Source organism: Dioscorea cayenensis, chromosome 12 (genome assembly GCF_009730915.1).
Source record: "Dioscorea cayenensis subsp. rotundata cultivar TDr96_F1 chromosome 12, TDr96_F1_v2_PseudoChromosome.rev07_lg8_w22 25.fasta, whole genome shotgun sequence".
Taxonomy (NCBI): Eukaryota; Viridiplantae; Streptophyta; class Magnoliopsida; order Dioscoreales; family Dioscoreaceae; genus Dioscorea; species Dioscorea cayenensis.
In genome coordinates this window covers 9,077,741-9,090,922 of record NC_052482.1, presented here as the reverse complement: position 1 = coordinate 9,090,922, position 13,182 = coordinate 9,077,741, and the positions used below count along the sequence as shown (strand labels likewise).

Sequence of the window (13,182 nt, the reverse complement as noted above, 5' to 3'; positions counted from 1 at the left end):
TCAATGGGTTAGCCGATGAAGACCCAAATAGTCATATTGAGAATTTCCTCGAAGTTTGTGATATGTTGAAGATCAATGGAGTCTCGGATGATGCAATCCGATTGAGAGCATTCCCTTTTTTTCATTGAAGGGAAGAGCCAAGCAATGGCTTCATTCACTACCACGAGCTTCTATCACTAGCGTGGGGACAAGATGGTTGAGGCTTTCCTCATAAGGTATTTTTCCCCGGAAATCGGCAAAAGCTTCGCAATGAAATATCTTCGTTTGTTCAGATAGAGCTTGAATCTTTATTTGAAACTTGGGAGCGTTTCAAAGACCTTTTGCGGAAGTGTCCACAACACGGGTTCCCAGTGGATGGTTATTCAATCATTTTACAATGGGTTGAACTCGAGTACCAAGCAACTCCTTGATGCCGCTGCGGGAGGGACAATGGGAAACAAAACCCCGAGCAAGCCCGACAACTAATTGAGGAAATGGGATTGAATAGCTACCAATGGAATGCAAGGGAAAGGAAGAAGGTGGCGGACTCCATGAAATTGATGCGATTACATCCTTAGCAGCCCAAGTCGAGGCACTAAGCAAGAAGTTGGATATGTTGACTTCATCGAAGGTAGCCTCAATCACAAGTTGTGATGGTTGTGGGGGTGCACACATGCCATCAGATTGTCCTATCTCAATTACCACTTCAGCCCCAATTGAACAAGTAGATTTTTGTGGGTAATTCGGGAAGAGTACAAGGGAACCCCCTACAGCAATACTTACAACCAAGGGTGGAGAAGCCACCCAAATCTCTCTGGGAAATCAAGGGCAGCAAAAGGCCGTTGCCCCACCGGATTTCAGCAAACACCTTCGATTCGGAAAGAGTTTCGAGTGGAAAGGGTTTTGTCGAAGTTTATTCAATCAAGCGACACAAGGTTCCAAAACATAGAGGCAACACTCCGTAATCACTGCTGCTTCTTTACATAATTTGGAGAATCAAGTTGGGCAAATAGCAAAATCATTAGCGGAGAGACCTATTGGAAGCTTGCCGAGTAACAGCGAGACTAACCCAAGAGAGCAAGTGAAAGCGATCACCTTGAGAAGTGGTCGAGGGGCTCCAAGAAAAGGGTCTTCGCTGAGAATAATTCTGAAAATTCTTCAAGCCAAAACCCCCATCGGGAAGATCGCTGAGAATCCACAAGAACGACCAAGGGATAGGGTGCAAGACAAGGAAAAGGGGCCAGGTGTGCCTTCCCTTCATTTTTCCCCAAGAATTCCCTATCCGGTAGCGTTTGAAGAAAAAGACCAAGTTGATGAGCAAAACAGGAAATTTCTGGATCTATTCAAACAACTACACATAAACATTCCGTTTGTAGAGGCATTGTCTCAAATGCCTCGCTATGCAAAAGATTTTTTTGAAGGACCTCTTAACCAACAAGAGGAAGATGGAGGAAAGTGTGGGCTGTGGTATTAGAAGGTAAGTGTTCGGCAATGCTTGAGAAAAAAACTTGCCAAACAAAATGAAAAGATCCGGGGTGTTTCATCATACCATGTGCAATCGGAGGTTTGGGGAAGAAAAAAAGCTTTGGCCGATTCAGGGAGCTAGTATTAATGTTATGCCATACGCATTATTTGGAAAGTGGGTTTGGGAGAGCCACGTCCGACCCGCATGACTTTTGCTGACTGGCCCGATCGTTCCGTTCGTCATCCTAGAGGTATAATCGAAGATGTTTTAGTAAAGGTTGACAAGTATATTTTTCCTGCAGATTTTGTTGTGTTAGATGTTGATGAAGATGCGGAGGTGCCATTAGTGCAGGGGAGACCGTTCCCTACGCACTTCAAGGCACTCATCGACATGGATGGAGGAGAGATGACGTTGCGTATTGGAGAGGACAAGATCACATATCGCCTTGCGAAGCAATGAAGCACTCTCTTGACTTTGATGATTCTTGTTATTTTATTGATGTCAATGGCGAGATTTCTAATGAATACTTGCGAGGAATTGTTACATCCGGATCCATATGAGGAATGGCGGACATGGAAGAGGCACAATTAAAAAAATTTATGCGGAACAAGTCCTCAAGGAGCAACCACAAGGAGGATTCATAGAACAGATTTTTTTAGCCGAGTCAAGAGGTCGAGACATCGTCGCGGAGCGCTCCCACACAATAGGAGACAAGTACACACAGGGAGAGCGCGACATGCCCTCATTCGGTAACTTGGTTAAGAGTTTTTCCTTGAATATGCAGAAATTCTGTCCATCGTGTGTGCAGGTTGCTAAGAAGGAGATTTTCCATCTTTATGACCCTCCATAAGGTAAGGAGAGAGTACGTCAAGCTTAGTGACGTTAAACAAAGCGCTTCTTGGGAGGCAACCCAAGTTTTTTTATTTAGTTTTTTTAAACTTGAAATTTAATTCCTGCGATAATAATTTCATGAGTGTGTGCCTTAATCAATTTTTTTGTTGTTTCTTTGGTGTTTTCATGAAAATTTTTTTCGGTGATATGCATTATTTTTTTCATGTGTATGACATGGTTTAGGGTGTTTCAATGTTAAATGTTGAACAATTGGTGTCAATTTGGAGTTTTTGGGCCCTTAGTGGACTGTCTGCGAGAGTGCAGGTCCACGCGGCAGCGTGGAATTTCCAGCGGTGCGTGTCTGATACTGCAGCGGGGAGTGGCAAATCCACACCCCCATGTGCCTATAAGAATGTGAAGGGGCACTATTCATCATCTTCCATTTTTAAAAGAACCCTTTCATCTTCCAATTTTTTTCACTCCTATAAAACTCAAGTTTTTGATCTCTAAAACCATTTGTTTTTCAATTCCTTGGGGGATTAGAAGCGATTTGCGGAGTTTGCACCGATTTTTTTCTTCTCCAATTTGCTCCAGTAAGCTCTCATTTTTATCCCACCCTTTCCATGTTTTTTTCAAGGTCATTTTCATGGAGTTTTTCATGGTATTTTATGCGCTATATTTCATAGGAAATCATGTTAGACACCTAATGAATGCTTGAGGATGAATTATGTGAGGCGTAGGAGCCCAACTCCGGCGAAATCGCTGGGTCGGGCGCCAGCAGCGCGTGGCCTGCCCAGCGCCCAGCGTGGGGCTGGCGCAGCGAGCCCGCGAGCCCCAGCGGCCGCGTGCGTGGAGCCCGCAGCGCCCGCGTGGCTCCCGCTGGCCGCGTGCCATGGCCGCGCAGCGCCCGCAGCGGCTGGCCCAGCGGCCAGCGAGCTGGCGGCGGCAGCGCCATGGCCCGACCCAGCGCCCGGCAGCGGCGGCCAGCAGCGGCGCGTGCCCGTGCCGGTGCCGGCCGCGGCTGCTGCGCCCGCGTGGCTTGCCCGCGAGCGCGGCTTCGGCCGGAGCAGACCGCGCCCGCAGCGGTGCGCGTGCTTACTGCCAGCGCCCGCGTGGGGTGCAGACGGCCGGCTGGCCTACTTTTTCTCTCCGCCTCGGCGCCCTCGCGCAGCGGTGCCCTATTCCCTGTATACATGCCGATTGATGTTTTTACATGTTTTCTTCACGGATATGGCACCTCGGACCAAGAGATTGGCTCGAAGCGTCCCTCGCCATGACGAGGGGCCGACTCCACCACCCGATGGTGGAATTTCCGACCCCGTTCATCGCCAGCGGTTCGAGCGTCTCGAGAATCTCAAGATTGGGCGATCCACGATTTATTGGTGGGGCGCACTAGAGGATATTGGTCTTGCTGGCGAGGTTAGAAGCTGAATTAGTGTGGGAGGTTGGGACCGATTACTTGCTATTCGAGGGAGCCCGTCGGGAGCGAGATACCACCTTGGAGGTTCTTGCCTCGTTTTCCTTGATCGTGATGCGAGTTGATACCGGTTTTGACACGGAGGATGCCATCGTTTCCGAGTCTTTGGTCGACCGCATGGGATGTCTCGACCCGATTCTCGATTTATCTTGGGTTGCTCTGATCGGGACTATCTTGTCTTGTCGAGTACACACGACTCCTCACCGACTACCCTCATGGTATCAGCTGCGGGCGGGTTTTTCCATGATTTATCGCGTGACGTCAATATTCTCGAGCCCGATCGAAGGCCTCTTGCCTCACTCGACCCGGCGCCGCGGTACATTCATGCGATTCTCGGCCCGGTCGGTGTGGTCGGGGAGATGAGTCTTGGTTCACTCAGCGGAGACGGATCTTTTTGTACCTCCATTCCATGGTCCATGGGAGTCCCTCTCCACCTAGGATTTGTGGTCGCCGACTACTTTTCGCCATCGAGTGAGTACTACGGTTGGGAGCATTGTTCGCGGGACCCTATATCACTCGTCTTATGTTCAAGATGGAGTGCGATCCGTTCGGTCGGGCGAGGAGAGGTCGATGGCCCAATACCATTGGGTTTGGTTACTCTCCGTTTGATGGGCATTGTGAGGGCGTGCGAGGGCTCGGGTGGATGCGCACTGAGTGGAGTCGTCCTCCGAGGGGACGGCGAGGGAACTGCTTGAGGCCCGCAGAGGCACCATCTGCGGCCCGAGCCCTAGGATCACCCAGGCGACGCACGATAGCATCCAGCGATCCGAGTCATCTACTTCTCGAGTACACGGCGGTGGCTCGACTCGAGGGCTGCCGTTGCTACTATCTTGGAGAACGAGTGCGGATTACGGGCGACTTGATCGTATTCGGCGAGACTCTCGGCGAGGAGGTCTCATCCGCTACATGACCCGGCATCCGCACCGGCACCGGCACCCGACTCCGGATCTGCGAGCACTTGAGGCGTCACATTCATGAGACTTTTTATTTTTGTTTTCATTTTATGTTTTTATGTGTTTTTATCTTTAGTTTGTGAACTTTTTGTGCTCGGAAAGGTTTCACCTTACGAGAGTTATCTTTATGCTTTCGTTTTTGTTATTTGTTTGCACTCGTATTCCCTTTTTCTATTTTTATTGAGCTTTCTTTGAACCCCTTGTATTCCGTGCGGATGGCCTTGAGAGTGATGTTGTTGATGTTTTAGTCATGAGACACGATCATGTGCTTTATCACATGAGTCGTGTGAGCTTCCTAACCCGATGAACACATACACCCATGAGTTAGGCTTCACCAACCCGATTAATGAGGAGTTCGGGGGAGTATTGTTTTTAATTGCATTCCCAAACACATTATGCTTCCATTGTTATTATTTTTTTATTGTGCTTGCATGCGTACATTGAGGACAATGTACATCTTAAGTGTGGGGAGGGTTCACCTTATACATGACCTTTTACTTGTGTTTTTCATGAGCATGCTCTTGTTGCCAATGAAGGTTCACCTTAGGGTTAAGAGTTTAATTCTTAGTTTTTTTGGAGGTTATAAACATGGATTTTTATCATGCTCTAGTTTTTCATCCAATTTCATTGAATATTTTTTTGTCCGATTGCTCTTTGTGCACTTCTCTCACTCATTAGACCTATGAAGACTCTAGTTCATTATGTTTGGGACTTTAGTATGCTAGTTTTATTTATAAAAATTTTTGGAAATTGTTTGTTGTTTGTACATAGGGTGTGGAAAGAGCTACCACCCATGATGTATGTAGCTACTCTCACAAGTCGGATACTTGTTATGCCCTAATGAGAGAAAGAGCTATCTCATGGGATGTGTGAAAGCTACCACCCTTGGTAGAAAAGAGCTACCACCTCAAAAAGTGTGAAAGCCACCCGGGAGGCATCTTGGGAAAGGGCTACCTTAGAAGATTGTGTGAAGCTACTACCTATTCTTTTTTTGTTCATAAATAAGTCCCGTTTTAATAAGAACTTGGTAGTGGACATAGTGTTGACATGAGTTGAGTTTTTTTCACACACACACGCATTCGGATTTTTATCATATTCATTTTTGATTGGATTGTTTGCTAGAGCATTGATTATTTTTTTGTCTAGTGTTTTTATTTTTCTCCATAACTTTTAGAATTTCATTCTTGTACCTTCTTGGTGAACCTAAAAGCCAATCACTTCTCTTTTTATTCCCATGAGTTTAATGTTTAATTTTGCTTGAGGGCAAGCAAAGGCTTAAGTGTGGGGGAGTTTGATAAGTGCTTGAGTGAACATGTTTTTTTATGCTTGTTTTACATACATTGAGCATCATATTTTTATATGGTTTTATGTCTCATTTCGTGTATTGGGTGTTCTTTTTATGCATGTAGGTTGTGAAGGCATTGGGATTTCAAAAGGGGAGCGAAGATAGGCTATTATGGCATAATATTGGGAGTTCTTGTACAAATCAAGTTGGAAGATACAAGAGGGGTTCATGTATGAGGAGATGTGTGCCAACTTCCATAGTTTTTTGCAAGCCAAGTTATTAATGGAAGGGCACAAAGGCAGCCATGTCTCCACATCCCTCCTCCTTGTAAAGATTTCAAGACCTTTCAAGGCGCATTGATGAAGGAAAAAGCCGGATAGCCTACCATATGATCGTGTGCCCGATCGTGTGGCCTTAAGAGGAGAATGTTCATCGTTGTGCGGCGAGGGAATCTTGTAGCGGAATCAGCGTAGCGGAATCAGCGTAGCCGAATCACGTTCACGCGCCCGCTGCGAAATTTCCAGCGGCGGCGTGGGAATTCTGCGAGCCCGCAGCGGGCGCGTGGAATATCCCAGCGGGCGCGTGGGGAGCACGTGACGAGCGTTTTTGAGGCTATAAATACACCTTTTGGCCGATTCTAAAGGGACTTTTTGCGGAGCTTTGAGCATAGACATTGAGAGAGAGCGGCTAGGGGTTTGAGGAGAAGGTCTTCGCCAATTGATAGGGAGTTCTTCACCAACTTTGATAGATTCCTTCGACGTCATAGCATTTTGGGGAGCCATTGGCAACCTAGCTTCGGAGAGGAATCCTTCAAGGCGTAGAACTACCAATCAAGGCCAATCCGCACGAATTCGAGGGGTTTTTCTCTATGGGTTTTATTGCTTTTTCATTGTATTGATTATTGTTTTTGTAACTAGGCCCATGGAGGGCTAAAACCCTAGTAGGTATTTGGGCATGTGAACCCTAAGATTTATATTTTTTTGGATTGATTCTCTTAATGTTTCTAGTTAATCCGAGTTGTCTTGAGTTTTTAATCTTGTGATTTAATTGCTTGCTAGTGTTGTTAATCCTTGTGGTTGATTACATTGCATGATTTAATACTTTAATGTGTGAAGTTTCCATTAGAGTTGGAGTTCCAAGATTAAAGAGGGTTGAGAGGGTGAGCCTTGAGATGGAGGAATGTCCCCTTTCCCTTTCGATTGAGTGTTTCCTATCTCCGTATTCCATATTCTCTTTGCAACCATATTCGATGTGAGGCGTGAGATTGCTCGATTTCTCCGCGGGACCTTGTAGGGGGTTAGGATCCTTCGCCGGGAATTAGGGGTTGGATCTACATTTAGGAATCGGTTTCACTCTTAGGTTTCCTTAGAGCATATTGCGGTCATATGGGGTGTGAAGTGTTGAGATTGCTCGATTTCTCCACGGGACCTCGTGAGGGGACTAGTGCCTTTTGCTTGGAGACAAGAATTGGCTATCGTTGGACTACCTCGACTCATTAGACTCGATTCTATGAGCATTTAGTGAATCTTGAGCGTTAAAAGAAGATCTTAGGGGGATCATTGCCCGAATACCTCATCCTTAGTGATTGAGACTCTTCTACTTTATTTCTTGCATACTTGTTTGCTTTGCTTGCAATTAGTTCACTCCATTATCTTAATTGATTCCGACTAGATAATTGAGAAGTGGTTATTACTAGTACTTCCGTTCCTTGTGGATTCGACTACCCGACTCACCGGGTAATTATTACTTCGACACTCGTACACTTGCGATTCACGCACGCATATTCGGACGTGTCACTCTATCAAACTCGAACGAGGATAGAACCTCCAGTGCAAACTCTCGGATGGCTGGCTCTCTAATCGTCAGCAACTGCCGCCAACCACCTTCTGAAACTAGATCCTCGATCTCATCCGCAAACTCATCTCCCTGCTGAAGCTCGCGTAGTATAGTATTGTCCAAAAATCGAGTCTGTCCGAAACGGAGTCTCGACAAACGCTCATAACGGACCTGACATTCCAGAATCGCAAATCGCATGCCCTCGGGCTAAGGGGATGACTCATGTGGCCTCTTATCAGCTTGCTTCTTTGACCTAGGTGCCATGATCTACAAAATTTAAAAGAAATTGATCAAACAAGTTGATAAAACAATGCTGCAGAAATCCACACGGTCGTGTGGAATTTCCGCATGCCCGTGTGGATCCACGGGGCATGAGAACCGCATGGCTATGCATGAACAATCCAAAAATACATCTTAATAATACTTTTAACTTCGTTCTAAACATAAATCATCCTTCCAATTGAAGAAATGAAGCATTATTAACCAGATTAATCAATAGAAACTATGAATTGACGAAGAAGATGAAAAGGGATTTCTCTAGCACCTGAGGCTGTTGACAAGTTCCCCTTGCATATATCCCGCAAGTGCACGGGTTTGTCGAAGTAATAATCCCGGGTGAGCGGGTATCGAATCCACAGGGAGTAGGGAGTAAAGACACTTAATTCGATTCTTAGCTATGTGGAATATCAGCAATTATAAGTGTGACAATGATTCAATTCTCAACAATTAAAAGCAAGAAGTAAGAGAGCAAAAGTAAGGAGGAGGTAAGGCAATCGATAAAGATGGGGTACTCAGATAATGCTTCACCTAGGATAATCGCTTCAAGTGCAAGAACTCTCTATTATGCTTCCTAATCAATGCAATGGTGAGTCGTGGAAATCCTTACATACATAGTCCCAAATCTAAGGTCAACTATGCCTAACTCTATTCATGTCCCGGAGGAGAGATTAAATAACCTCTCAACCTCGCACTCGAATAAAGTTGCAATGAGCCCTAGGGATTCCAGGTGATAAATCTCTTCCTAATTATAGACCTAACCCTTTGGTCCAGGGGGAAGGTCCCTAACCACAATTAAGCCTTAGATACTAAGATCCCCTCAACGCTTCACTCCGTTGCACGCGGAACTAATCCCCAGCGGAGATTCATCCCTTAGACCATTCACTCTATTATGGCCGCAAAGAACTCGAGGAATGAAGGTAGAATCCATCACGTCGGAGGGGAAAGGGGACGCTCCTGTACCTCTCGACTCACCCTCTCAACCGTCTCCAACCTAGTTTTATCTAACGCTCGTGGTGTGTCACTCACTCACAAGGTTACCAACAAGAACTCTCAACCCTAGTGTCACTCAAGGGGAAATGTTCATACAATCAAGCATTCAAGGTTGGAACTCATAATAAACATTAATTTATTAAAAGCATAATAAAAAAGTTCAATGAAACGAATACATCCTAGGGTTCACAATCACACAAGTATCCACTAGGGGTTTAGCTCTCCATGGAGCTAAGTACAATCAAAGAAATCGAATGTAAAAGCAATAAATCCATAAAGAAACCCCCTCGATGGTCATGTCGGTGGTCTTGTAGACAGTCCTCTACTCGTCGCAAGGGATCCTCTGTCCGGCCTAGGATACACCTCGCCGGATAGATGCCGACGAAAGCTCTCCCAATAACCTTCTTCCAAACGATGCCCGATGTCAGAGCCGTAGAACCTCTCCAAAAACCTAGCCAATACCCCTCAAAATCCTAGCCGAATCCCTCTCTCAAGTTGGGGAAAGACGGAGAAAATAATACCAAAATCGGGGCTGAATCGGCTTTAAATAGGGCTGGAATCGGGCGACTCCACGGGCGTGGACGGTACACACGCCCGTGCAGAATTTCCACACGGCGGTGGATAATTTCCACACGCCAATGTGGATTCTCTGTTTCTCTGATTTCTCGGCCGGCTGTGAACAGTGCTGCTACAGTGATCTACTACAGCTTCGACCTGAATACCTTCCTAATTCCATATTTTCATTGGGGCAACGCAAACGGGCACACGTTTATGTCGTGAATCACTTGCTTCTTCAATGATATACATGTTGGTGGAGCTCTCGTTCTTATGTGCATAAATCGGAATGCTCGAGTGTGACTGCCTTTGTGCCCCTCCAAATGGATGTGCTCACTCGAATGCGAGGAGGTTGGCACACACTCTAGCATCTCACACCTGACCTATGTCTTCGCGTTTGAACCTTAGTGAGATTTCCTCCAAAATAGGTGCATTATGATCCATATTGCCCTATTTCCTTCATACTCGGCCTCGCAACCCTACTTGCATAAAAGTAACATAAAAACACACATATTAGTGTAAAAACCTGAGAAAAGTAATGATCAACATAAGGAATGAACACTTCGCATTCATATCGCACAAGCACTTATCAGCTGTAAATCTCACAGGCTGCCTCACGGGCCCATGGCACCCCTGAGGCCCCTGGGGAGCACAAAAATGGTCCATACGGGCCGTATGCAGCCCGTGAAGACCTGGAAAAGCAAAATTTTGGCATGGGCTCCCATGTAACTTAGAACAAAACTAATTTACAACATCTATAACACTAAAATATGCATTAAAACACAATCAAACAATGCCAATCCACTAGATAAGATTCACAAATATAAGATAAGCATGGATCATTCAAACAAACAAACATACGAACATCACACAGTCATAAACACAACAAATTAAACTCAACAGGCAGCTAGAAAATGAAAAAAATGAAAAGAAAGGATTTGAAACTTGGGTTGCATCCCAAGAAGCGCTTGTTTAACGTCATTATCTTAACGTACCTTTTTCTTACCTTAGGGAGGCTTGAAGATGGTGTGTTCATCCCGGCTATAACTGGCATAAGAACTACCAAGAAAAATAAAGCGTACCTTCCGAGATGGTGTCAAGTTGAAAGCAAAGCACGAGTTACCTTTTGGCCTCCATTGAAAAAGCTTCGGCCGGGAGTTGTGCAATTTAAACTTGGGCAGCTCCTTAGATGGCTTAAGCATCCTCCCCTCTTCTTCTTTGGTCCCGGCAAGAATTCCTTTGAGTACCGCACCACAAAGTTGCTTTGGCCTCCAAGGAAAATGGTTCGGTCAAGAATTATTCAAGCTTAGCATAGACAGGTCCTTGAACGGTTTCAACCTCCTACCCGAATCTTCTTCCTCGACCAATGTCAGATTGCCTTGAACTACCCATAAGTGTTGTTTGGGTGTCCAAGGGAACAACTTTGATTGAGAACTTGTCAAGATTTGCATAGGTGGATTAATTGGGGGCTTAAACATCCTATCCACAATTTTTTTTCTCAACTTTGTTGTGATGAACTTCAATTGCCCATAAAATTTGCTTCGGCCGCCAAGAAAAACATTTTAGTTGGGAATTGTCCAAGCCTGGCATGGGTGGGTTCAATGATGATCTTAGCTTAGTACCCACATCTTCGAATACAATTCCCAGAATTTTGCTTTTGCACTTCACTAAAATTGATGGATGGATGGAAAAATCTACGTTGAGGCAAGTAGAATCTTCAACTATGGTTGATGGATTATCTTCTACTTCCTCACATGTTTTTATGGCCACGATATCATCCTCCCCCTTTTCTTAATCAATTGCCCATTGAAGTGGAACTTCTACCATTTGCTCAAAAGGTACTGATGCTACATCATTTGCTTCTTCAACCTACAACACCGCAATATCGGTTTCCACCTCAATTTCACTATTTTTCTCTTCATTCCTTGTACCATTTTCAGATAGGTCATTTATAGTTCGTGGTAACTCGGTCGATATGTTAGAAGACTCTCCAATGCTGTTCACCATACTATGAAAAGATGGTCGGGCATTAAAAGTTACAGTATCCCTGGCTTCAAATTCAGCATCAATTTGCATCATGAATCTGGCGAACACATCTTGCGTATTGAATCCCCATTGATTAAGTTGCTTAGTATGTTCGATTGGAGGTTGGTAATGACACGGTTTTTGAAATGAGGGTTGTTGTTGTAATCTCTGGTGAGGGTACTCCCATTGTTGAGTATGATGATGTGTCGAAGAGTGCGAGTTCCTTCCCCAATATGGTTTATAAACATCAGTGTATTGATTTCATTGGTGTGTTGTCTTGGCATCATATTCTTCCATTTGTTTCCCAAGTGCATACATTCTAGCGGCTAATAATCTTTCTTCAAAATCTATGGCCGGATTGCTTTGGTGTGCTCTCATGGCATCTAATTCTTCCATCTGTTTTTCAAGTGAATACATTTTAGCGGCCTACAATTTTTCTTCGAAGTCCATGGTCCTGTGTAGTAAAAAGAAAAAAGAAACTAACAATAGTAAGCTACCAAAGAAAAGAACAAAGAAACAAAATAAATAAATATGCACAACATGGTAAAATATAACTATAAATATGGATATTTACAACAATAAAGATAAATGACTAGAGCAATAGACTACAGGTTTTCCTAGTATTCCTTGTGTCCACGGCAAAGGCGCCAAAAACTTCATGTGAGATCCGCAAGCGCAAGGGTCGGCAAGTAATACCTCTCGCGCAAGCACGAGAGGGTCGTATTCCCACGGCCCAAGGAGCTACTATTACTTCCCTTTCGTCTATTTCCTAGCCTAACACTTCAAAAGATGAATAGTAATTCTACAAAGAGAAAGAATTAACTACAATGAAATCCGGGATACTACTACACACAATACGAAGTCAAGGGAGAATCAAACACTGAAGGGAGTGATTTGGACAACGAGTCCCCCTAGGGTTGTCATTAAGTCCTGAATTTAGATGAAATGTGAGATGGTAGTTGGGCCAAGAGACTTCTAAATTAGCTCAACCCGATGGTCACGACAATTGAACCCTAATCCCATACAAGTATTATGTCAGAATTACTTCCGCCCAAATCCTCGTATGATTGCATTACACTTACAGAAATCTTTAATCAGGGTCGATACTCAAACTAGGTCCAACCATAATTGCTGGAGGGGTACAAAATACCGGATGGTCACGATGTATTTGTACATGGATCCCTTCCAAGCCAAGTGTGTCTAGTACAAGGGCGATGGTCACGCAACCAAGTACAACCTAGAAGTTGAAATACGAAGTTCTCATGCAAATCAACACATCAAAGTACACAAGGCTTGAACCACAAACTACAAGATTCCATAAAATAAATACAACATCCAACAATGCATTAGTAAAGATGATCATCCAAATTACAAACAATCAACCCTAAAGTTCATCATGTCCAAATCACAAATAAGTTAGTTCCTCATGAAAGAGGAATGCTCATACAGGTCCAAGGAACAAGTAAACAAGAAAATAAGTAAGAACTACTCCATCTAGCTTTAAATC

The 13,182-nt window shown here is 44.6% G+C and overlaps 1 non-coding gene across 1 annotated transcript; it reads right to left on the bottom strand.

The window, feature by feature from the left end:
• Window positions 1-240: 240 nt before the first annotated feature.
• On the bottom strand, window positions 241-346 carry LOC120274196. The gene has a single exon (XR_005540731.1). It is a non-coding gene; the product is annotated as a small nucleolar RNA R71 (small nucleolar RNA).
• Between the last annotated feature and the right edge of the window lie 12,836 nt (window positions 347-13,182).